The 23,073-nt window shown below is 42.8% G+C and overlaps 1 long non-coding RNA gene across 1 annotated transcript in view; it reads left to right on the top strand.

Moving 5' to 3' along the window:
- LOC138285893 (uncharacterized) overlaps window positions 1–22,075 on the top strand; it is a 285,097-nt gene extending 263,022 nt beyond the window's left edge. Inside the window, exons 3-4 of the long non-coding RNA XR_011201657.1 lie at window positions 5,581–5,647; window positions 20,349–22,075. This is a non-coding gene — a long non-coding RNA (uncharacterized lncRNA). The remainder of the gene's footprint in view (window positions 1–5,580; window positions 5,648–20,348) is intronic.
- Window positions 22,076–23,073: the final 998 nt, after the last annotated feature.

The following is a 23,073-nucleotide window of genomic DNA, read 5'->3' as shown; positions in this document are numbered from 1 at the left end:
GTGACAGGACTTATGACCTGGGCTGGCATGTGCAGGGGATGTCTTGTAAGCAATGCTAGTCATACCTTGGGCACTCGTGCTATCCATTTGCTGCTTATATGGAATTCTTGTCACACATACTCCTTGCAAAGATAGCTGATGTAACACTTACTGATGTCAAGGGCCTGGTCATACCTTCTTGTAACCAATGCAATGGCACATCCACTGCCTCATGTATGAGGTATTTTTTGTCCATATTGAATGATGGTGTCTTATTTGTGTGCAATATGCTGCAATGAACCATGTTGACAACATGTATGTGTGAAATAGCTGTGCTCCTCTGATATTCCCCTTCAAATGTGATATGGACAGGATATATGTCATTTACAGTGTGTGTGAAGTTGGGTGTGCATTCATACCCATCAAATATAATGTCGATTTTTCTGAATCCTAATCTGTATTTCTGCAATGCTCCATGAGGCTGATTATGATTCTTAGGGATCATTTTATGCAGAAATGATTAACCAGACCATGGTATAGTGAATAGAATAGATGTTTATTGACATATGGTAAAACAGTGGTGATGGATGAGTAGAGTTAAAAGAAATTTTGGACAATATGTTGTTGCCGACACAATCCAGCAGCTGTGTTTGGATGGCCCCCCTCATGTTGATGGACAGCATCCTCCACTTCCTCCTCTTCAGGCATTTGTGGGTTGGGTTCAAATAGGGGAATGTTCCTCCTTACACATATGTTGTGTAGGATGGCACAGGTCAAAATGATTTTGCACACTATTTCAGGTGAGTATAGGAGGCTGCCTCCGGTTATGTCAAGGCACCTGAATCTTGACTTCAGGATGCCAAAAGTCCTCTAGACTTTGGTGCGTGTCCTCCGATGTGCCTCATTATAGGCACGCTCTGATGCTGTGCTTGGGTTTGCAAATGGGGTCATGATCCATGGCTGGATCCCATACCCCTGATCAGCTGAAAGAGAAAATGAGTGAGAAAATGTTGATGTTGCTTGCACCGTGATTCTCACTTTGCATGGCAGTTGTTCTCTTGTGTTGTCTGTGACTCATCGGTGTTTGTGTTATTGTGTGGAATCCTAGGCTTCTAGGATATACCATCAGAATTGGGTTGTTTCCTTATCTGAACTGGTGTTTGGCTGATTGACCGGATGTCAGCAGTATTTTTGTAGAGTTGCTGCACATTGTGTACTCCCTTGCATTATGTCATGTGAAAGAGGTGTCCATGTGTCTTAACTAGGGGTGACATGATACTTCCATACACAGATTAAATTCCACAGTGGTGGTAACATGGTTGCATCTATATGGCCTGGACATCCCATCCAATTTAACATATGCAGTAGAATTAGTTAAACATCAGTGAGGCCCTTACATTTGGCAAGGTGACAATGTACAGCACATCTCCATACGTTGTCAGCACTGACGTGTTGACAATTGACTATGCACAAATATCCCATGTGTGACAAATTCTCTGCAGACCTATTTCTCTGCCCTTGTCAAGTCGACTCAGGTTCAAACGTGTACCTATACTACTGAGCATGTTCTAGTTCAGCTGGCTAACTTGATTGTGACTTTGTCATTTTGAGTGTCAGAAGGTCCATATGCCTGTAAATCTGTTTTGTGTATGAGATTGTCTCAATCCGTATGTGTAGGATTGTGCATTTTCAAAATTGTCACATCAATATGTGTTCTTAGCACAGTCCACTTGCTTTTTGGTAGAGGGCAATGTGAGAGCAGGAGTGATGTGAGATATTGGTACAGCCTCAATGATTCCATGTCACCTTCAATGTAGTCATCATCATGCTATGTGTGTCATGGTGTTTGACCTGCAGCAAAACCCATTACACACCCCTTACACGGTACTTATTGCTTGGAAGGGTGTTTGATTGAGTGTTCTTGATGTGATATTGAAAGATTAATCTTCCAAGTTGTACTGCCAGTTAAGGCCATGTCATTGTTATTGTGTCTGTGGAGTGGCATCTGTTGTTATTTGGTTCTGTCATATGTCCATAGGTGTGTATCCAAATGGGTGAGGATATCAAACATGCCTAGCGGTGTCACAACCTCAGTGTGTTCCTGGCCACTTGTCAATGTAGTGGTGTATGTGTTGTTTGTCCTAGAGGGTTGTTGTGCAGTGTGTATATAAGTAGGTTTCTGTACTTACCAAAAAGTAGGCCATTTCCATATCGTCCATACTCGAAGTGTTGATTGATGGTGCAGTGGCGGAAGATGAATGAATCATGTACACCCCCAGGATACTTTGCCACGATGTTGATGATCAATCCCCGGTGATCGACAATGGCCTGCACATTGATGGAGTGTGTGTGCTCCCTGTTGCGGTATAGATGTTCGGTTGCAGCAGGTGGCACAGGGCGTACATGTGTGCAGTCAATGGCACCAAGCACGTGTGGGAAGCCGTTGATTTGGTAGAAGCCCTGTTTGGTCTCCTGCTGCTTCTGCTCTGTGATGAGGAAGCTGATATGGGGGGTGTGAGGGTGATGATGGCATCCAGTACCTTAGGTAGGAAGGCAGAGAATGAGGGCTGTGAGATCCCGGCAACCAGGGCACCAGTGGTTTGAAAGGAGCCACTTGTGGAATACAGCTAGCAGCTTGGTTTCTGGTGGAATGGTGTGGGGTGTCTGCAAGCTGGGTGCCAACTGTGGCTCAATGTTGCGTAGCAGCTGCTGAATGGCTTGCCAGTTGAGCCTGTACCTCTGGATGATGTCTTGTTGCCAGAGTCCCAGAAGGGTTGTCCTGGTCCGGAATATCCTCTCCTGTCTTCTGCGTTGCCTTTGGGGTCACTGCTGGTGTTGTAGAAGCTGCTGTTGTTGGTCCTGTGCTCTGCGTCGGCGTTCATGCTGGATGAATAGCACCTCCATGTCTTCCTTTTGGAGCTCTGCTGTTGCTTGTGGTGTTTTCCTTAAGTACTGGTGTGTTTGCCTCATTTTAACGCCTGCCCTGACCTAGGCACTAATTTTTTACGCAAATCGGGCTGTGCGTCATTTTCTGACTCCGCCTCCCGGCCGTGCAGGATTTTTATACGGTAGCATAAATATGGCGCACGGGTGTTTGCATCATTTTTTGGACGGGAACGCCTACCTTGCATGGAATTAACGCAAGGTGGTTTCCCGCATCCAGAAAATGAGGCACACAGCGGAATTTTAGCGTTTGCGGGCTCGGCGTCAAGGTATAAATATGGTGCACGGTTTGCACCGAATGTGTATTAAAAATTTTGACGCACATTTGGCGCAAACAGAGTATAAATATGGGCCTTAGACTGTGATGTAGATGGTTGCGAAGTCGCAATATTCAGAGCTTCAAATTAGACAAGAGGGAATGTTGTGCACAAATTAATTCTTCTGTTGCCTTGCTGCAGACGATGTGGCACAAGACGGCTACTCAAGCCTCAACATGCAAACTCTAATGAAAGTGACACAATAGTTGAGCTCTTTGGGTTGTGTGGGCTGCCGTATGGTTACACTTGGTGGCATAAGTAGAGCAGCCAGTTTGGATATCTGTGGATGGTGGCATAAGTACGGCTGCCATTTTGGATAGTTGTGGCAGTTTCCATTAAAAAATATTAGTTATTTATTCAGACGTATTTTGGAAAAACTTCTGAAGTGAGCAGTTGGAAAGTTTATACAAGACGATGACAGGTCAGGCTTAGGTCAAGGGGAAGAGATCAGTAGTGAGCTGATCGTGTGGTATCAGATAATTAACTGTGTGGTTCTAAGGGGGTAATTTACTAACATTTTGCACCCGGTTTGCATTATAAATGTGACACAAACCAGTACAAAATGTTTTTTTAATTATTTACTTTCCACCACAAAACTTGTTTTGCGCTGGAAATTTACAAAGGACTGCTGCTTTCCCTTACTTAGCATCAAGGCGGCGTTACACGAGCATTCTCATGCAACCACCCAACATTTTTGATGCAATACCCTATCTACTAAAAATGTGAGACCAGGTTTTGCGTAAAAAAAATAATGCCTTCTGAAACCAGGTGTTAAAAAGAGAAATGTTTACATTTCTCCTTTCTTTTGTCACTATGCATATGTGCTGCAGCACACATACAAAGTAAGAAAATAATTTTAAGTTGTCTGGGCATAGTATTTTGTACTGGAAGTGTACTCTTCCAGTACAGAACCTATGCTAGACTCAAATGCACACCCCTGCTCTATGGCGCAAAGGTATGTGCATAGCGCACAGCAGCTAAAATCGGCACCAACGCTAGGGAGTTGGGAGGAGAGAGCCATATGTCTGTAGATATGCTGCTTTCCTGCTCCCTCCCTGTCACGCAGCGTAGTGCAGTGTTTTTGGCTGCTGCGCTGCATTGCCTGACAGTTTAGTAAATCTACCCCTAGGAGAGATATTATAGTTGGATAAGTTTTAAAGTGGTTTTGAGAGAAAATTATGTATTCAATGGAGAATCAGACTCCCGAGGAAAAAATTAAAACCTCTCTATACAAGGCTTTTTCAACTTTGGCCGATCAGTTGCAGAAAAGGCTTGATTACCATGTAGATAATTTGGCACCACTTGAGGAGAGACTAGTAAGAGCTCAAATGAGGAAAGATTCTGGTTTCGGAGTCTCGGTCTGGGAACAGAACCGTTGTTTCAAAGGTGGGAGGGAGCAAGGTGGCACAGAAAAGGAAACATTTTTCAAGACCGGTGACAAAGAACTGTGAATTGACAAGGCATGACAGTTCAGAAGATGATATAAGGATATCAACACAAAAAGAGTTACAAGGGAAGGCTATAAAGGCCAATAAAAGGGAACAGAAGGCAGTGGCCAGTGAGGAGGCATCTAGCAGTGGTGATGTTGAAATAAGCTTTTCATCAGATTTGAATAAATCTGATCCGGAGGACAGTAAATCAAAAAATGTGTGGAGCTGAGAAGAGGAAAGAGTTAGAGAATTCTTTGGGTTTGTTAGATCCTTTAGGTGAAGACACGTTTGATCCTCTACTTATTCACCATCTTTTACCACCACAAAGGTTTCTTGCAGAGCATGTAGCTCTGTACATTAGGCATTAGATGTTACCCATCTTTATTATTTAGGGAGTGTGCAGCAAATCAGAAGCTGCCAACTGCACAGCAATAGCTGCAATAGAAGTAATGCCATCTGAAGCCCTGTCCCTCAGGAAACTATGAACATTGTGCTGCTTCACCTATCTTTTTTCACTTTCCATTTGTTAGAAGCTCTGGGGATCAAATGTATGCTCGATACAAAAACGTGCCTGGGACTTTGATACCAAAGGAATTCAGTGCTATCTAAAAGCACATATTTATTTTATGGTATGCTGTGGTATGAATTTGAAAAGAATCAGTTCCATAGTGACCTCATCTGTTCAAGGAACACGTATGTCTTCCAGGAATACCTTTCCTATTGGTTCCTCTTTTGTATTTTTGCCAACCGTTTTGGACTGCAGCTGTGCTTTCCTCTTATTTTTTACCCAAGTCAGCTCTAACAATTATGTTATTCCTATATGAGACAAAGATGATTACTCAATTTTCTACTGCTTGTTTTATGCAAATAAAATGTGGTTGCCAATGGGTGACGTTGTTTTCCCATTTTAGGTGTTGTTAATGAAGAAGATGAAAGACATACTTTATTTCAGAAGCTTAATTGGCCTCAGCCCTACAGGTGAGCCATTTTAAATAATAATCTCACAAAAGACCCATGTGTCAAATATGGTTTGTGAAGTTGCAAAGTTTTTTTGTTGTTGTTTTTTTTACATTTTCATACTTCTTTGAAGAACTACGAACAATAGATTAAAGTTGCAAATTTCTACATAATTTGAACTTTTTAATGACAGGCTGTACTTTTATAATGTTTTAATATTGCAAACGCCGTAGTTTCAGCTTTTTTCTGCGTAGGTGCAATATGATGTATTTTTCATAGCTTTTCCTTGAGGGTGGCTCAACACTCAAATTGAGTGTTAAGCCACCCTCAAGGAAAAGCTATGCAACACTGTTGAACACAAAGGTTGTGGTATACAAACACCATTAATCTCTCCCTGTACCCTCAACTCCCACTCCATCTTGCTCACAGGTTAGACCGCCTCTTACAATCGCAGGGGCAGATTCTTCACTTCAGCCTCCAGAACCTATACCTATGTGCCTGGAAATTGAACATCTCAACCTGAGTTCCTTTTTCTTGCCCCCTGAAGTGACAGTTATAATATTATTTGCCCATAGGCACTCCACAAAGATGGTGTATTTAAGCAGATGAATTAAGTTCACCAAATGGTGTGTGGATAACTCGCTAGACCCTCTTCACGATTCCTTATCAGACATGCTACATTTGGCCCTCTTCCTAGCACAGCAAGCGTGTATAGTGGGCACATTACAGGGCTACCTATCTGCCTTTTTTGTTTTGCTCTGCTTACCTGATCAACAATTCCTGTTTTAAGTCTTCAATTGTTATGAGGTAGTTGAAGGGACCTACAGCAAGTTTCCCCCATTCTCACTATATAATGCCTCAGTGGGACATTAATTTAATTCTTATGCCCCTTATCTGCTCACCTTTCAAACCATTGCACAGTTATCCTTTATGTTTGTACACATTGAAAACTGTTTTTCTGATTGTTACATCATCAGCCAGCCATGTTAGCCAGTTGCAAGCCTTGAATGTCAAACCTAGTTTCACTTCCTTCTTTCCCTACAAGTTGGTATTAAGAACCAATCCATCACCCTGCCAACCTTCTTTCCTTCTCCACACCCAAAGGAGGAGGAAGAGAAATTTAATCACCTTGACCCTAAGATATTGGTTAACCTGTACATGGACAGAACATGCAAGTTCAGAATGGGTGAACAGCTCTTCATGGGATATGGGAGGGAATGAAAGCAAAACAGTCCTGAAAAGGACCTTATCAAGATAGATTATCCTGTGCAGGTGCACAAAGAGACACCAGACGTTATTCAAGCATATTCCACCAGAGCTAAGAGCTCTTCTTTTTTATTGGCGAGCAGAGTGGCGATACAGGGTAGCACCGGGCTTCTGTCCATACTTTGGTGAAACATTACTGTTTGGACTCAGAAGTGAGGCGGGAAGGCCACTTCACAAGCTCGGTTGTTCAGGATTTTTCTATATAACCAACGATTACCCCACCCTTCTAGTTAAGGACAGCTTTGGGAAAGGTGGAGATTATTAAGGTAGAAGTATCCATCAGAAGAAAGATTTACTTACCAGTCGCTCTGCTGGATACTTATCTACCTGCAGATTCCTCACCTACCCACCCTCCTGCTTGGCTAGTTATTCCACATGTCCTCTTGATGTGGCCCCAAAATATTCAGAAGTACTGCACCAGTCTTCCTGATACCAGTCTCATTTTACCTGAAGGGCATGTAAAAATTGATGAAAACTGACATCAGCACACCGTCTGGGGTGCTTTATATCTCCAGGGATGTCACAAGGATGCTGATGCATCGCTGAAATGCAGCCGCATCCCCTACCAGCATGGGGGAGCTAATGAAGAGCTTCCATATCCACAGTGGTGCTGGGGATATTCAAAAGTTACAGTATATGCAGGTCGATAGAGTATGTACTAGAAAGAGCATTACCAAATATAAGTAACTTTTTCTTTGAATTTTCTGAAAATCATGATGCACATAGTGCAAAGAAACTAGTGAAGAGAATGTTCTGTGGTACTCTTAGAGAAAGAGAGGTTGGGTCTTGCACTGTAAAATAGGGCACTGCCTCTCAGGCTTGACTCTTTAGAAAGAGATGTGCACAGATCCTCAAACTGTAGAGCTAAGAGGTAAGAAATATGAGGGAGGAAGGTATAGAATTAGCCAAGAAACTGAGTGTTGCAGTCACCAGTTAGGACCCCCTGAGGGAAAATCTACGTGCTAACCTTCGGCATCCTTTTTGTGTTCTTGTTTGATGTTCAGACACATCTCGACAGTGAGGCCATTGTCTTCAAGGATATGTTTTGCTTGGTGATGCTTGATAATAACTAACAGCATTTTAACTGTCAATATCTCCACCTACCCTTGTGACTATGAAAAACATATGTAACATCAAAACGCAGATAATGGATTTCCCCTTGCAGATCACCATGCAGTGTCAAACCTGAGCACACACCATACTCTAAGGTCCTCGCTTCACCTTCCTGTGAAAATAATCCCTATGCCAAGAAAACCATTAAAGCTATCTAATGATATCTAGAGCAGTCTCAAGAATTCCTCGACTTCTTAAACTCAGAAAGAGTGACTTTACTAAAGTAAGAAGGTGCACTTCTGTTACCTATACCTTTCAGTCATCTAGGGTTTAGAAAATGGAACTTGAACACAATGCGACCACAGCACACAGATGAATAGTCCAATCAAATTATAAGGATTTGTATCCCTGGTAGGATGTTGGAGTTGGAGAAAGAATACGTAAGTGTCCCAAGTCAGTAGGAGAAGGTGTCTTTAATTGGAGGCACAGTTTGCCTCAATACAGATAATGCGTTCTTCAAAATACAGCCAACACGTGTTTCGTCACTCAGGTGACTTCATCAAGGCTGCAAGACAATGATACAAACAAAGTTGTATGTGACGATACCCATACTTAACGAAATACAGTTTGAGTAAAGCGGTAAACAATTGTTTACGTACAGAAAGGAAGGTAGCAAGCATTGTGCGACCCAAGTGAGCAGAGAAGTAAGAGGGTAGGCATGGCACGGTAAACAATCAGAAAGGGCTCTGGTTGTTGTGAAAGTAAAAGTACACCCCAAGTGAAAAAAACCTAAGAGCATATACAGAACAGCCATGGTCCAAGTGCTGGCAAGTGGGGAACGTGTTCCAGATTCGTGATATGAGCCCATATAGGGGCTAGATCGTGCTTCAGAAGAGTGAAGATTGGTGAAAATAAAAGAGTTGAGAACACAATTTTACCTAGACCATCCGGCCAGCTAGGAAATGTTGGAGTGCCTGCAGTTAGGCTAGTAGATATAGATCTGGAAAAATAAATAAAAATTGAGAATTGGCAGTAATTGGCCACCATGAAGTCTAAAAAATAAGTAAAAGTGGAATTTTTTTTATCCTTGGTACTACAGTACCTGGAAAAGTCTGTCAATGGTACTAACTCTAGAACATTGAGGTACGTGAAGTTCCAGTAGTGCATGTGAAGACTGAAAAGGCCCTGATAAGCCTCCAACCACAAAAACCTGCATGGAGGTGAGAAGGGAAGGGAAGCGAAATAATGTATCCAGCATTGGGTGAGCAGAAATGAAAATGTTAATCTAATAGTAGCGAGTAATTTCCAAAACAGATGAAAACCCGGACTAGTCCAGAAACGGCCCAATAATGGTAATAAATGCTCAGGGCAAACAAGTTGAGCAATGGGAAGTGCGTGACCGCTGCTAAATGTTATGATAATTGCTCCAATTGGGAAGAACCTCTCAGTTTTAAAACGCAAAGATTGATCCCACACTGCAACCATAAAATGCGACCTAAGCCACACGGAGAGAAATATTTGTCCCTTGTGCCACTTTCATGACTAGTAACATTAAGAATGACGAGGCTTGTAAAAAAAGGTCACACGGCATCGGTAAGCATGCCGAGTCCGCGTTAAAATGCTAGTCTATCTACATTTTATTAGTTGCAAATGACATCACAGTTCTAAGTGATGAGTGCCATGTGTAGCGTTGAGTAGGTAAGGAACAAACAGGACAAAGATCTTACCGCGTCAACGTGCGGAGCCGGAAAAAGTCGTCCAGTCGGTCCAAAGGCGAAGGTGCAAGTCAAAACGAGCGCGGCACAAAATAGGCGTGTGTGTCGGTGACGATAAAAATTTTAAAAGGACTAAGCGCTGAAGTAATGTATATGTTCTTGAACTAGTGGGGCAAGACAGCGGCCATGTTGAAGTGACGAAAGAGAAAATAGGTTATAAAAAGGGTAAAGGGGAGGGTGAGAGAGTCATGCCAGTGGATCAGAGACCCATGATGTGGTCAGTGGTCAGCAGTGATCATAGGCCAGAAATAAAGGCTACCTGGTAACACATGTTAGAATTTACATTTAAAAATAGTGTATAGGACCCAGACAGTGAAAGGAAGGTTACGATATAGTTACAGTGTGAAAAGTAGAGGTTAAATCAGATGCAAACAAAAGAGATTTTGTTAATAAAATGACATGTTACAAGTGTGAATGTGTATACAATTTCAAAAGACATACTTCACATGGGACTGTAAGTCAAAAAAGAGTATGGTTGATACATGCAGTATGGATCATTTTAAGTACAGTAGTCAACAGAAGAAAGACATAATAATTGGCAATAGTAGAATATCCAATGTGTCATGGGCCACGTACCCACCAGTAAGGGCCATAGGAATGAGTCAACTAAAAAGCTGTTCATTCAATAATACAGAATAATAAGAGAATGAGGTGTTATACAATGATGCAATACAAAGGACATTACAAGTGGAAAAGAGTTATGTAAGGAAAACATGTAATTCACAGTCAGTGTTCAGCCCCTGTTCAACTGCACAAAGTTTCAAGGTCCATTTCGCCTCACATTTACGAAGGTCTTTTGTTCTGTCCCCCCATCTGGGTGAGTTGGACACCTGAGTTATGCCATGAAATCTTATGTTGAGAAGATCTTTTTCCCTGTGTTGTGAATTGAAATGAACTGCAAGGGGATAAGTTGTGTTGTGATTCCTGATAGCTCTAACATGTTCCTGAATACGTTCCTTCAGTTGCTGAATAGTACTGCCCACGTAAGTCAAACCACACGCACAAATGACACAATAAACCGTATAACTAGTGTTACAATTCATGAGCTCTTTGATGTGGTAGATGTTCTTTGTGTTATAAGAAAAGGACACAGTTTTGTTAAGGGCTAGTTGACACGACACACAACAACCGCATTTGAAAAAACCCTTCGGTTTGCCAGGAATCCAAGATGATGGATGTGCCTGTATGGGAGGAGCAAGAATCCTGGGGCACAAAATATTCCTAAGGGTACAACCCCTATTATGTGTAATAGCTGGCGAACCACCAATGTAGTCTTTCAAACTAGAGTCCAAGAGTAACAAGTGCCAGTGCTTTTTGAGAATACGTGCTACTGTCCTGCTGGCAGAGCTGTATTGAGTAACAAAAGAAACAGGCCTCTTCTTAGATCTCTCTGTGCGAGCTTTTTTATAGCCTTTAATCAATAGTGAGTGCTGGTCTTTGGAGTATATGCGTCTGCTCGCCAAAGAAATGAGATCTTCTGTATAGCCCCTATCTCGGAAACATTGTGCCAAGTTCTCAAGCTCCTGTTTGAAAATCCCTTTATCACTGCAATTGCGACGTACTCTTATTATCTCCCCATAGGGGATAGCCTTTATTTGTGATAAAGGATGTGCGCTATGTGCGTGTAGGATGGAGTTACATGCAGTTGGTGTCCTGTACAGTCTGGAAGAAATCTTGTTATCAGTGATATACAAAAGTAGGTCCAGAAACTCAATTTGAGCACAATCCACTTTATGTGTAAAAAACTAGGTTAAATTCATTAGAATTTAAGTGGTCTATGAGTACACTAAGGTCCTCGCTGCTGCCCGTCCAGATAGCCAATATATCGTCAATATATCTCCCCCAATATAGGATGCGTTGGGTGATGTGAATAGGGCATCTAGACCAAAGGTGTAGCTTCTCAAATTGTCCCATATAGAGATTGGCATATGACGGAGAAAATTTGGCTCCCATAGCTACCCCCTGGCGCTGTTGGTACCAGCTTCCTTCATGTAGGAATACATTGTTCTCAAGCACCAGTCGTGTTAAGTCAAGAAGCATAAGGGTATGTTCATAAAGTGTGGCATCGCGATCCGCGAGAGTCGCCGAGAGCATCTCTAAACCCATCTCAAGGGGAATGGAAGTGTATAGAGAACTTACATCAAAGCTAACAAACATACACTCCTTTGTCCATTCAATATCTTCCAGTTGACATAACAGATCCCTGGTGTCCTGTATGTATGAGGGTAGGTTGTGTACTAAAGACTGAAGGAAAGAATCAATATATTCTGAGATGTGTTCAGTTGGTGATCCAATGCCAGAAATGATGGGTCTACCTGGTGGAAAAATCCGGGAATAGAACTTGGTTAGGTAGAGATTAGGGGATGTCGCAATAATCATAAGAGTCAATAATAAAAATATGTAGGAGTTCAGCCAAGTCTGGGTGGAGCTCATTAAGGTAAAGGTAACCTCAGAAAACAAGGCAGACACAAAATAACTAAAGCATGCAAGCTTAGCTACTCACAAACTGCTTCGGACCACATTTTTTAATTGACACATATTGATATGGTTTTTAATCACGTTGAAATTCCAGCAGTTGGGTGGAGGGATTTAAATGAGGGCAAGATACATTACGATACTTCTTAGTGTGCCAAAATCCATAAAAATGCTCAAACACTGCCTCAGAGATAGAAGAGCTTAACAGAGGACACTAAAGAGATTTCGGGAAATATTTACAGCAATAGCAGTACTTTATAGTGAAGATGACAATAATAAATAAGACCGAAGAACCGGATAGGCCTATAGACAAATACATTTAAAAACTCTGATAGCTGAAAAACAGAATCTCGTTAGCTTATCAAATATATCAGTCTGAAGAGGAAAACTCAATGAAGCATACTCATGAAAAGTAGAAACAGGTTTAGAAATGTACCCCAAATCAGACATCATATTGAAGTTTCCCGTACCTGTGCGTTTCCAGAAGGGTTACAGAATATATTCCCCCTGGTTCTTTTTGTTGTGCTGAAATGGGATCTGAATTTAGTTCTTACTTTATGATGAGCCAATCTTTTGGGACTGTGCATTGTTATGATTTAAATTGTTTGTCTTTGTGATGAATGGTTCAGCCTGCAGGTTCCTCACCTCTTGAATGTCCCAGGCATTATACTGAATCTGGAAAATGTACAAGTGCTTTCCAGGCCGATAGTAGTCGATAGGCTCTGCTTCAGTGCCGGAACCTCGACCTCATGACATCACTGTAGCCATAAAGCGCCACTGTTGGTGCATTGATGGCCCCTTTTTCTGCACCATCAACCTGAATCCTGAGCTTGCATCTCTCAGGAGATCCTTGACATTGTCGATTCAGTTCCCCCCAAACTATTGCCAACGGGTGCAGTTTCTTTATGTCACCCCCTGAACTTTCAGGATTTAAACTGTATAAGAACTTTGATCGACAAATGTCCATTACGGACCCACATGAAATTTGCATGTAGTGCTTGGGGTGGACCATGATGTTAAGACCTGCGGCTCTTGTATGCACCCCAAGGCCATAAAAGATGTTAATTGCTTGGGCCCAGGAGAAACATTAAGCAGGTCTAGACCAAGGGCCAGATTTACAAGGCCCTAGCACCTCTTAGCGTACACTGGCTAATGTGGCGTTAAGGAAGTTATTCTCCTTCGCCATATTTACAAAGTTGTGCAATGCCTGCATTGCGCCACTTTGTAACACCTTGCACAGCATTATGCCTGTGCCAGACCCGTAAAAATGGTGCAGTGAAATTTACATCATTTCACTGAACCATTTATAGCATCATTTGTAACGCCTGCTCGAAGCAGGCTTTAAAATTATGTGCCCATTACTGCCAATCGGCCTCCCTTAACTTTGCAGGATTAGCACCTCAATTTATGGTGCTGATTCTGCAAAGTACCACAATAGTGTTATACATTTTGACGCTATTATCCTAACATATGCCATGGTGCGCTTTATTGTAAATATGGCACACACATGGAGCTGTTACGGGGTACAGTGGGGGGGCACATGAAAAGTGGCACATCAAAGCTGATGCGCCACTTTCTTGTAAATCTGGCCCCAAGTTCGAAGACACCGGACTTGCCATTGTCACTTTGTGCAATTTTAATATGATGTGGCTGTCCACTAAACATCCACCAAGTCATGCTTAGTGTGTCCTACAGTGGGAGGTTTATGCTCCTTATACTCTAAATTCCATGTCAAATGTTGTTGCAACACGTGAAGGGAGAGATGAGAGATATATGCCCCTCCACACGTCCTCCCAAAACTAAACAGTACACACAAAAGGTGTGGAGGGCGAAGGATTTATATGTTGTGGGCACATTCATTCAGGTTGTGACCCTAACACCATAATAGTTTCTCAGAAAATCTATTGTATTGATAGGTATGTGGGGAATTCTTCCTTATTGGAAGAAGTGGTCTCACACACTTAATTGTGTCATGCTTCATCATAGACCACCTCCCCTCACCCTGTTGGGACAGTGCCACTCGCATGGACTCAACTTCTTGTGTCGTACATACCAGAGAGAGTTCTTAGATAAAGCTTACTGGATAATACTGGGATCCGGATCAATAAAAATACTTAATGAACTACCGGTAATTTCATTTTGATAAGGGTGTCCGCTGGTATGCTCAAAAGCATAGGTCGACGGTCAGCAAGAGTATAGTGGCTCAACCCGTCATTACAACAGCCAACATGTTTCTGCCTCTCAATCAGACCCTGTAGTGGTCTGGGGCATTCTTCAGGGCTATGGATCCCTAGTTATGTGATATTCACCTAGCATCTATCCTAATTAAAAGGTTGCAAAAACAGGGGCCTGCACTCAGATCCTACCTGAGTGGCAGGTCGTCACATAAATACCTGATAGGGACAGATAACATATAAAGAGCTGTGAAGACAAATTATGTCACAGCATGCAGAGAAACTATATGGTGAACATGCAAAGTGGAAAACACTGCAAACCACAGTGATTTTATTAGTGCTAAAAACATTGCACACCACTGCACACAATGGTGCTTATACTGGTGTTAAAAACTAACGAATGCGTCCCTAAATTACTTAGGCTAGAAGCTCTTCCTGATGCTCTACTAGACTCAATGCATCTGAAAAATACACTGCCATCTTATCGCACAGCGTGCTAGAGAAAATATTCTTAAAAGTCCTTACCCTATGATATCGGGGTAACAGCCACTGCTCTGGGAAAGGGACAAAGCCCCTTGTAGTCACACACTGTTAGGGAGAAAGTACAAAAACCTACTTTGCTGGAGAGCAAGGAATGTAGAAGAGGAAGATGCAGGTGGGGGTATGTTCAGGAACACTACTATCACCCTCTATGCTAATCTAGCCTGTAACTAATGCTCATACTAAACTTTTAGATGGGAAAAAAGGGGGCATGGAACGTCGTTTACCCTTTATGTTTTTTGGCAGATATCCCCAATGAAATAAATCTACCTCCGTTTCAAAAGGTGCCCAGTCCCCCCTCTTTTTTTGTTATGAAAGCCAACTGAAGGGCCTCTGGTATTTTTTTTTAAATGACGTGAAATGTTACTAGCCCGGGAAATCTGTGTGCGACCTACAAAGTAAAAAGAGTGAGACTCAGAGGCTTATCTTGTAGTAGTTAAATGCCTGTGAAAACGCTCAATCATGTTGTGCCAGACTGGGCTAAACTAAGGAAACCATAACGGTCTATGGCCATCACTTTTTATATCAGCTACCAATCTGCATGCAGAATAGAGTTCTGTCAGGTATCACAGGGCTTACCTCCCAAGGTGGGGGCCCCTGATCATGTGTATTTTTTAGTGTGTGAAAAAACAGGCTCCTAGTCAATTGAGCCTTATCGGACAATGTCTTTCCTTAATACGTGAACCAAAATTCAGTGGACGGGGGAGGAGAACTGTCCGATCCCAACGGGCTATCCCATCCTGCCCATCATATGGATATCATGCCGGCATCATTCAGGCGGAGAAGAGATTTATCCGGCAGTGTTGTTGCACGACACATCTGATGCAAGCACAGAAAGATGGCTTTATCAATCTATGTTCAAATGTTCTGTTGGTACTTTTTGGAAGCTGGAACCTGGCAGTCTTAGCTTTCACATCTTTTTGCTCTTGTGAACACAATTTCTGATAGATTAACCTGTAATTAAATATTGTTCGTCATCGGGGCAGGTGGAATTAGCTGAAAACGAGTCATACATACAAATATTATTCCAAGCACTAAGGCCCATATTTATAGTTTCTGTTGCAAAACTGCGCAAACGCAGTTTTGAACCAAAAAGGATAGCGCCGGCTTGCATCATTTTACAACTTGAGCTGGGCACCGTATTAATAAAATGTCCCAAGCCGGCGCTAAACTTGGGCTAGCGTCTTAAAAAAAGACGCTAGCCAGGTGGGGGTGGCGGTAGGGAAGGAGGGAGTTGTGCGCCAAAAAATGACGCTAGCCAGGATGGAGGCAAGAAAATGCCTCTAACCAGACTAGCGCCATTTACTGGCACACAACTACCAAAAACATGACTCCTTTCTTAGGAAAGACAGGAGTCATGCCCACCACCCCGAAGGCCAGCACAGGGGGCAAGTGTCCTCTGGGCATGGCCATTGCACTCTGTGCCATGCAGGGGGCCCCAAGTTAGGGTCCCCGATGGCAAAAGAAATATTTAAAAAATACTTACCTTGACTTACCTGGGATGGGGTTCCCCCATCCTAAGGGGTCCCTCTGGTGGGGGTGGGGGTGTTCCTGGGGCTTGGGGAGGGCACCTGTGGACCTATTCATTGGTGTTTAACCATGGAAATGGGTCCACAGGTCCCCTAATGCCTGATCTGAACCCAGGCGTTAAATAATGTTGCTAAGCAAGCTTAGCAGCATTATTTAGCCCCTTCTCCCACCCGTGCATCATTTTAGCACGGGGGATAAATATGGGGCTATGGGGATAGCACAATTTTTTGGATGGGAACACCTACCTTGCATCTCATTGACGCAAGGTAGGTTCACTCATCCAAAAAATGGTGCCATCTCCTATATTTTGACGTTAGACGTGTCTAACATCAAAATATAAATATGGAGTTAAGTTTGCGTAAAAAAAAATGAGACAAAATTGGCGCAAAAGAAGTATAAATATGGGTCCAAGTCCCCCAAATATCTCTTGACCTGGGACCCAAAATCCCTAAGATGGCACTGGAGTGTGGGCAGGCACATCTTAACGATTTTGGGGGCCCCGGGCCAAACGTATTTTGGGTGTCCCGTTTCGGAACAGTTTTGAATATATGATCCAGTTTCAGCTCTTCCATGCCCTCTTTGACCAGGTCACTAACAATGCACAGACACAACTGTCCAAATTCTTAGGGGCATATTTACAAGCCCCTTGTGCCACCTTAGCGCCATAATAGCATCATTTTTTGGAGCTAAGGTGGCACTAAGGTGTCTTGTCTGCCACTCATATTTACAAAGTGGTGCAATGCTTGCATTGCACCACTTTGTGACCTCTTGCGCCACAAAATGTGCCTGCGTTAGGCATAATATATGCAAGAGGATGTTTCAGCGCAGGGAAGCCTGAAAAAATGGAGCAGTGAAATGTATGCTCCGAGCAGTTGTTAAAATGTCGCACCCTTTATATTCAGTGGGCCTCCCAGTGCTTTGCTGCATTAGCGTCAAACTTTGTGACGCTATTATAGCAAAGCACCACAATAGCATCAAAAATCTTGACGCTATTGTGCTAACCACTGCCATGGTGCACCGTATTGTAAATACAGCACAACCATGGTGTTGTTAGGTGCCCGTGGGGGGTGCAATAAATGTGGCACATCATTTATGATGCACCACTTTCTTGTAAATATGCCCCTATGTTACAGTGGCCCAGGGCGGTGCTGCACCAAAAATAGCAGCACCGCGCCACTTTGGAAACGTAGCGGTGCTCTGTATTTAGAGGAACACAGCGCACCCCTGCGTTTCCCCCTGTACTGGCGCTGAATTAAGCTGCCTAGCGCCAACGCAGGCATCCTTGCACAATAGTGCAAGGGTGTCTGCCTTGAGGGGATAGATTGCTTATGTGCAGGAAGGTATCCCTTCCTGCACATAAACAATCTATAATGGCGATCTGGCACTTCTATGTGTGCCACAAATCACATTCCTGCACATAAACAATTGTTCATGGCATTTTGCTTCTTCTATGTTTGCTGTAGAATGCAGCGCACATACAAAAAAGCAAAAAATGAAGAGTAATAAAAGCATTTCTGCTCGTTTTGCCATGCTAATGCCACACCTGCCTCAGGTTTACGACACGACAACTTGTAAATCTAAGGCAGCGTCAAAAGCAATGGGTGCTGTGGTGAAACGCCCACCGTAACACCCAGTTCACACCCCTCTGACACAGAAAACTGAGTCAGAGGGGCCCATATTTACAAGAAGGTGTAACATCACAAAAAAGTGGTATTACACCTCCTTGTAAATATGGTGCAGTGCTTAGCGCCACCGGAACATCATGAAAAGTGGAGCTCCAATGACGCTAGGGGCTCTTAAATATGCCCCTAAATGTTTACATCTAATATTCTGGGATAGTGATGTACATTTTCAATATTGTAAATTAGCAGTGGCTCAGTAATATTACTGCAATATATCTCTGTGACCCCCTTCCATTTCTCATATGCGAGGTCCCGTTCTGATCTGAGAGAAACGTTTTTTATGGATGTTGCATGAAAAGGACATTTCTCTGCAAAATGTGTGTAACAGACTCTGAAATATCACACACTTAAAAAAAAATTCATTTAAAACAATCTGTTTAATAATTATTCAAGGTCATTAGGGAAAGACTCTGCAGAACAAAGCTGGCTCTATCAGCCTTCCTCTGAAAGGCTGGGGCCCTGGGACATAGCCCAATTAGTCCATGCCTTAAAATGTCTGAGGACACAGGGAGCACACTTAAATGAGATTACTAGTGCTGAGTGCATATGCCTATGCACACAGCACTCACAAGCCTTTCATGTTATGAAATTAACAATGTTTTGGATTTCAGTAACAACATTTACACACTCAGAGACATATTTATGAGAGGCTTTCACCGCTGTTGCATCAAACTTTCAAACATATCTGTGAGGCCACTCAAAGCCACTTTGCTTGGCTTTGAATCACTTCTTAGATATGGAGTAAGGCAAGGCAGCACAAATCGCTGCGTTTTCTTTCTCTGCATTATGTAGGCGTTCCATGGGCGTTGCGGTGGGTGTTCCCATGCAACACCTATGTTTTCAGACGCATCCCCAGATTTAAAAGGCCATGTAAACCTGGAAATGCATCAAAACATTACGTCTTCCCAGGGGAGGCGCAACATGGAGAAATATCTTTATTTTGCCTTGTTTTGTCCTCTTTCTATGTGTGCTGCATTTTGCAGCACACATAGAAAGAGGAAAATGCCTCCCAGGATTGTTTTTATGCAGGAAGGTGCACCTTTTTGCACAAAAACAATTCTGCTTGCTACGTAAGCACCCTTGCAACATGGTGCAAGGGTGCCTGCGTTTGGCACTAGGCTGCCACTATGGCACCAGCGTAGGGGGAAAGGAGAGGAATGCGCCATAGGAAATAGGCGCATTCCTAGGAAACAGATACGTTCCATTACTGCTCTTTCACTTTGACACAGAGCAGTGCCTAAAAAGACTTGGGGCCAGATCTATAAGAAAGTGGCTCATCAGTCCTGATGGGCCACTTTCCTTGCGCCGCCCTTTAGTCCCCCTAACATCACCATGTTAGTGCTGTATTTACAATACAGTGCACCAGGGTGTGCATTAGCACAATAGCATCAGAATTTAGGATGCTATTGTGGTACTTTGCTGAATTAGCTCCATTAATTATGGCGCTAGTCCAGCAAAGCACTAGGGAGGCCCATAGGTTATTATGGCCCATCACTTTAACGCCTGAAAATGTGCAGGTGTTAAAAATGACAGAAAAAATGACGCAGTGAAATCTTGTAGATTTCACTGTGCCATTTTTTTGCGGGCTCCCTGCGTAGGAACGCCCCCCCTTCGCATACGTTATGCCTGGCACATGCATAATGTGGCACAACAAGTTACAAAGTGGTGCAGTGCTAGCATTGCCCCTCTTTGTAAATATGCCGCATCAGAAATGCCGCTTATGTGGTGCAAGGAGGTGCAAGGGCCTTGTAAATCTGGCACTTGATGCGATGCCCTGCGCCAAATCCCCATAAATCTAGACCTCATTGTTAAAGCATTCATATGCAATCTATCCTGATGCTTGTATATTTCGTTTCGGATGAATTGATTAAGAGATTGATTCGACTGACTTAAGAGAGGCACAGAAAATAACGTAAGAAGCCTCTTTTTCAGCCTGATCATAGGTACTTACGTAGCAGTGCGAATGGGGTAAGATAGGAAAACAAGGGATAACTTTCAAATAGCGGTGAGAAGGCGAAGGAATATCTGTAGTAACAGGTGAGGACTAACAAGCGTGGGGTTATTTACTATGTATGTGAAGTGGGCTACAGTTAAAACCTTGTATTTGATATCTAAACCTTGCTGCTATGTTGGAGAAGGCCCATGTTTTCTCTGTGGCGAAATTGAACTCTTCAATCAGGAATCTGAAAGATTGATAAGTGTCTCTTGTGTTTCTCTGTCTCTGCAGGGTAATTTTCCTGGATCAGAACAGTCCTCCGAAGTGACCACAAATTCGAATATTTTTCATTCACAGTTCATTTGTTCTCTCCGACTCGTTATCTGCCACAGTTTTTCCGGAAATTGCATTTTTAGCATGCACAGCTTCTTTCCTTTGTGGTTTTGACAGGGTGGGTTCAGTTACGGGGGTGGTTGCAGATTCATTCTGTCAAAACAATTAACATTGAATGCTCAATATAGATGTTTTTGCATTAAAATAACAACGTGAATGTGTTTATTTATAAACCTAAGAGGATAACTCCTGTCACGCTACATATACCCATGAATAGCGCATCAGCCAGTATGTTCCTAAAGTTAAAAAATCCACAACGGTATCACACAAAAGTCCTCATTCTGAGATGTGTGGACAACTGTGGTAGTCCAACTAACACACGAGAGTCCCTTAAGAACAAGGAAATTACCAGTAAGGAAACAATGCAGCTGATTCCCACAGGAATTCCCTTTTTTATAGCCCTTCCCACACAGAGGCCCAGATTTATCAACATTTGACACAGTGCAACGCTGGGTAAAATGGAGAGGTAAGGATTGCACCATATCTGTCGAGATGTGGCGCATTCCTGCTCTCTCCTTGCGCTGGTACACGCAGTGCAGTCTGGCGTCAGTTCAGGCACTTTTGTGTCTTGGTGCAAGTGTGCCTGTGTTGCAGGCAGGATTGCTTTGTGCAGGAAGAGATAACCTGCACAAAAACAAACCTTAGAGGCACCTTTCCAGGGCAGAGAAACTCAAGGCAGCGGTCCTTTATGTTGCTCCAGATTTACCAGGCAACGCAGAGCTCTGCAAGGTGGCCTTCCGTTGCTTGGTAAATCTCACTTAAGGATTGTGTTGCCCTGGTGACACTGTGCGTGAGGCAATGGCGACGCAATCCAGTGATAAATCAGGCCCTGATATTTAAAATGGTAGCATGTCATGGGAAGGGAGGGATTAATAATTCATACCCAAACTGTTGTACGTGCATTTGTCACCATCTAGTATATATAGTTCATCTCACCTGCAAGATAGCAGGCCAAATACATCTACTGGTTCCAAATCAAGTGGGAAATGTAGGTTTGTTATGGCTCAAGTTGTGAAGCTTCCTTCTCGAACATTGGAGCTATCATGAAACTGCAACACATTTTAATATCTAGATTTCTGTAATCCACCACATTCTCTTTGTTTTACTGATGGCCTCTTTGGGACCAAGTCTTTGATCATTTCCGCTTAGTTAGATCAGAGAGCACACCTGTTAATTTTCCCCCTCTGAACAGAAAATGATTCAGTGCAAACCTTGCATCATCCTGCAAGTAATACTAGAATTGTCGTGCAGATGTAGAGTTTCCAAGTGATGCAGGGCTAAGAACAGATTAGAGATGCAGTATGCCTAATATGAAGGTGTGATCGTAATGTCTTATAGGAAATCTACCTAGAAAATAATGCAAACTGTGAAGCCTTGTAGTGTCACGTCAGATTTTGTAAGAACATTCACACTTGTTTTTCTCGCCTCTGTAGAGTTTCTGTTTCCAAACCAATTAAACAGTAAGCCACCCAAATCTCGTGTCCTTTAAAAAGGCCTCAAAAAGAATAATGGTTAATGACATCCATCTTTCTAAACTTTTAAATGTGTGCCTGTTATTCTATAGTTTTTTGAGTGGTATTTTTTAAGGTGCTGCTCTTCAAATAAAGCATGTGGAGTTAAAGTTGAATATGCGTGCATAATTAGATTTATTTCTCTTACACCTAATTAGTTCATATTCTCAAGTCATTGAGAAACAAAGACCACAAACCTAATAACCAGGGGTGTGCTTACTTTAGTCACTTCCAGGATATAAACAGACTTTTCTTAGGCTGCATAAGCTTCTGCTTTTTAAATTTTGCCGATAGATAGGTTTAAATGTTTATGTTCAAGAGATATTTTGTTCAATATACATAAATTTAGTAGTCTTTAGGCCCACCCCTTACTGATGATGGATTTCTTGGTTCCACCCCTGTTATCTGCTCATTGGCTTTGCTGTTAGTTTCTCATGTGGCCAGCCCACTTGAGTGTTGCTTTAGTACCAAATTTAATTGATGTGAAAGTGTATTCTACCACATGTGACAGTATGGTTTCCTGTCCTTATGGTGCACATCTGTTTTTGCGGCTTGATTGGAGTAGTCCTGCGAGAGCAGTTTTCTGCCATTATTAGCTAATAGCTCTCCATTGCCAAGTGCTCTGTCGCCCCTTTCAAAGGCGAGAGAGCTTCTATTCATTTTCTTGCTCTGTTCCCTGTTCACTCATCCAGTGCTGTACTCACCCCTCTATCTGTTCATCAGGTGCCATCCCATCCTCCCCCACCCCCCTCTCCCACCTCTTTGCTCTATCTCCAACCACTTGTACACTGTCACCCACTCACTCTTCTGTCTGCTTGACCAGTGCTGTTCCGCCTTTCCCTTTACCAGCTCCTCACTTTCTGTCGGCTGATAATTATTTTTATTTTGTTTTGGTGTTTTTCTTTTGGAAGTGTGCAGTACCTTCCATTACTACCAGGCCGCTCATGTCAAAAATGTCATTTTGGACTGGTAAATTAACAATAATGAACTGAAACAAAAATCATTAGAAGATGGCCAACCCTGCGTGCACATGCACTGGGAGCGATTTTCGGATTGTTAGAAATGGGGTCTTTGGTTGGCAGTCAGGTTACTTCCTGTCCAAGCAAGGACCC

The sequence above is a fragment of the Pleurodeles waltl genome, chromosome 3_1 (genome assembly GCF_031143425.1).
Source record: "Pleurodeles waltl isolate 20211129_DDA chromosome 3_1, aPleWal1.hap1.20221129, whole genome shotgun sequence".
Classification (NCBI taxonomy): Eukaryota; Metazoa; Chordata; class Amphibia; order Caudata; family Salamandridae; genus Pleurodeles; species Pleurodeles waltl.
Note: the sequence above shows the minus strand (reverse complement) of the source record. Positions and strands in the feature narration are given on the sequence as shown.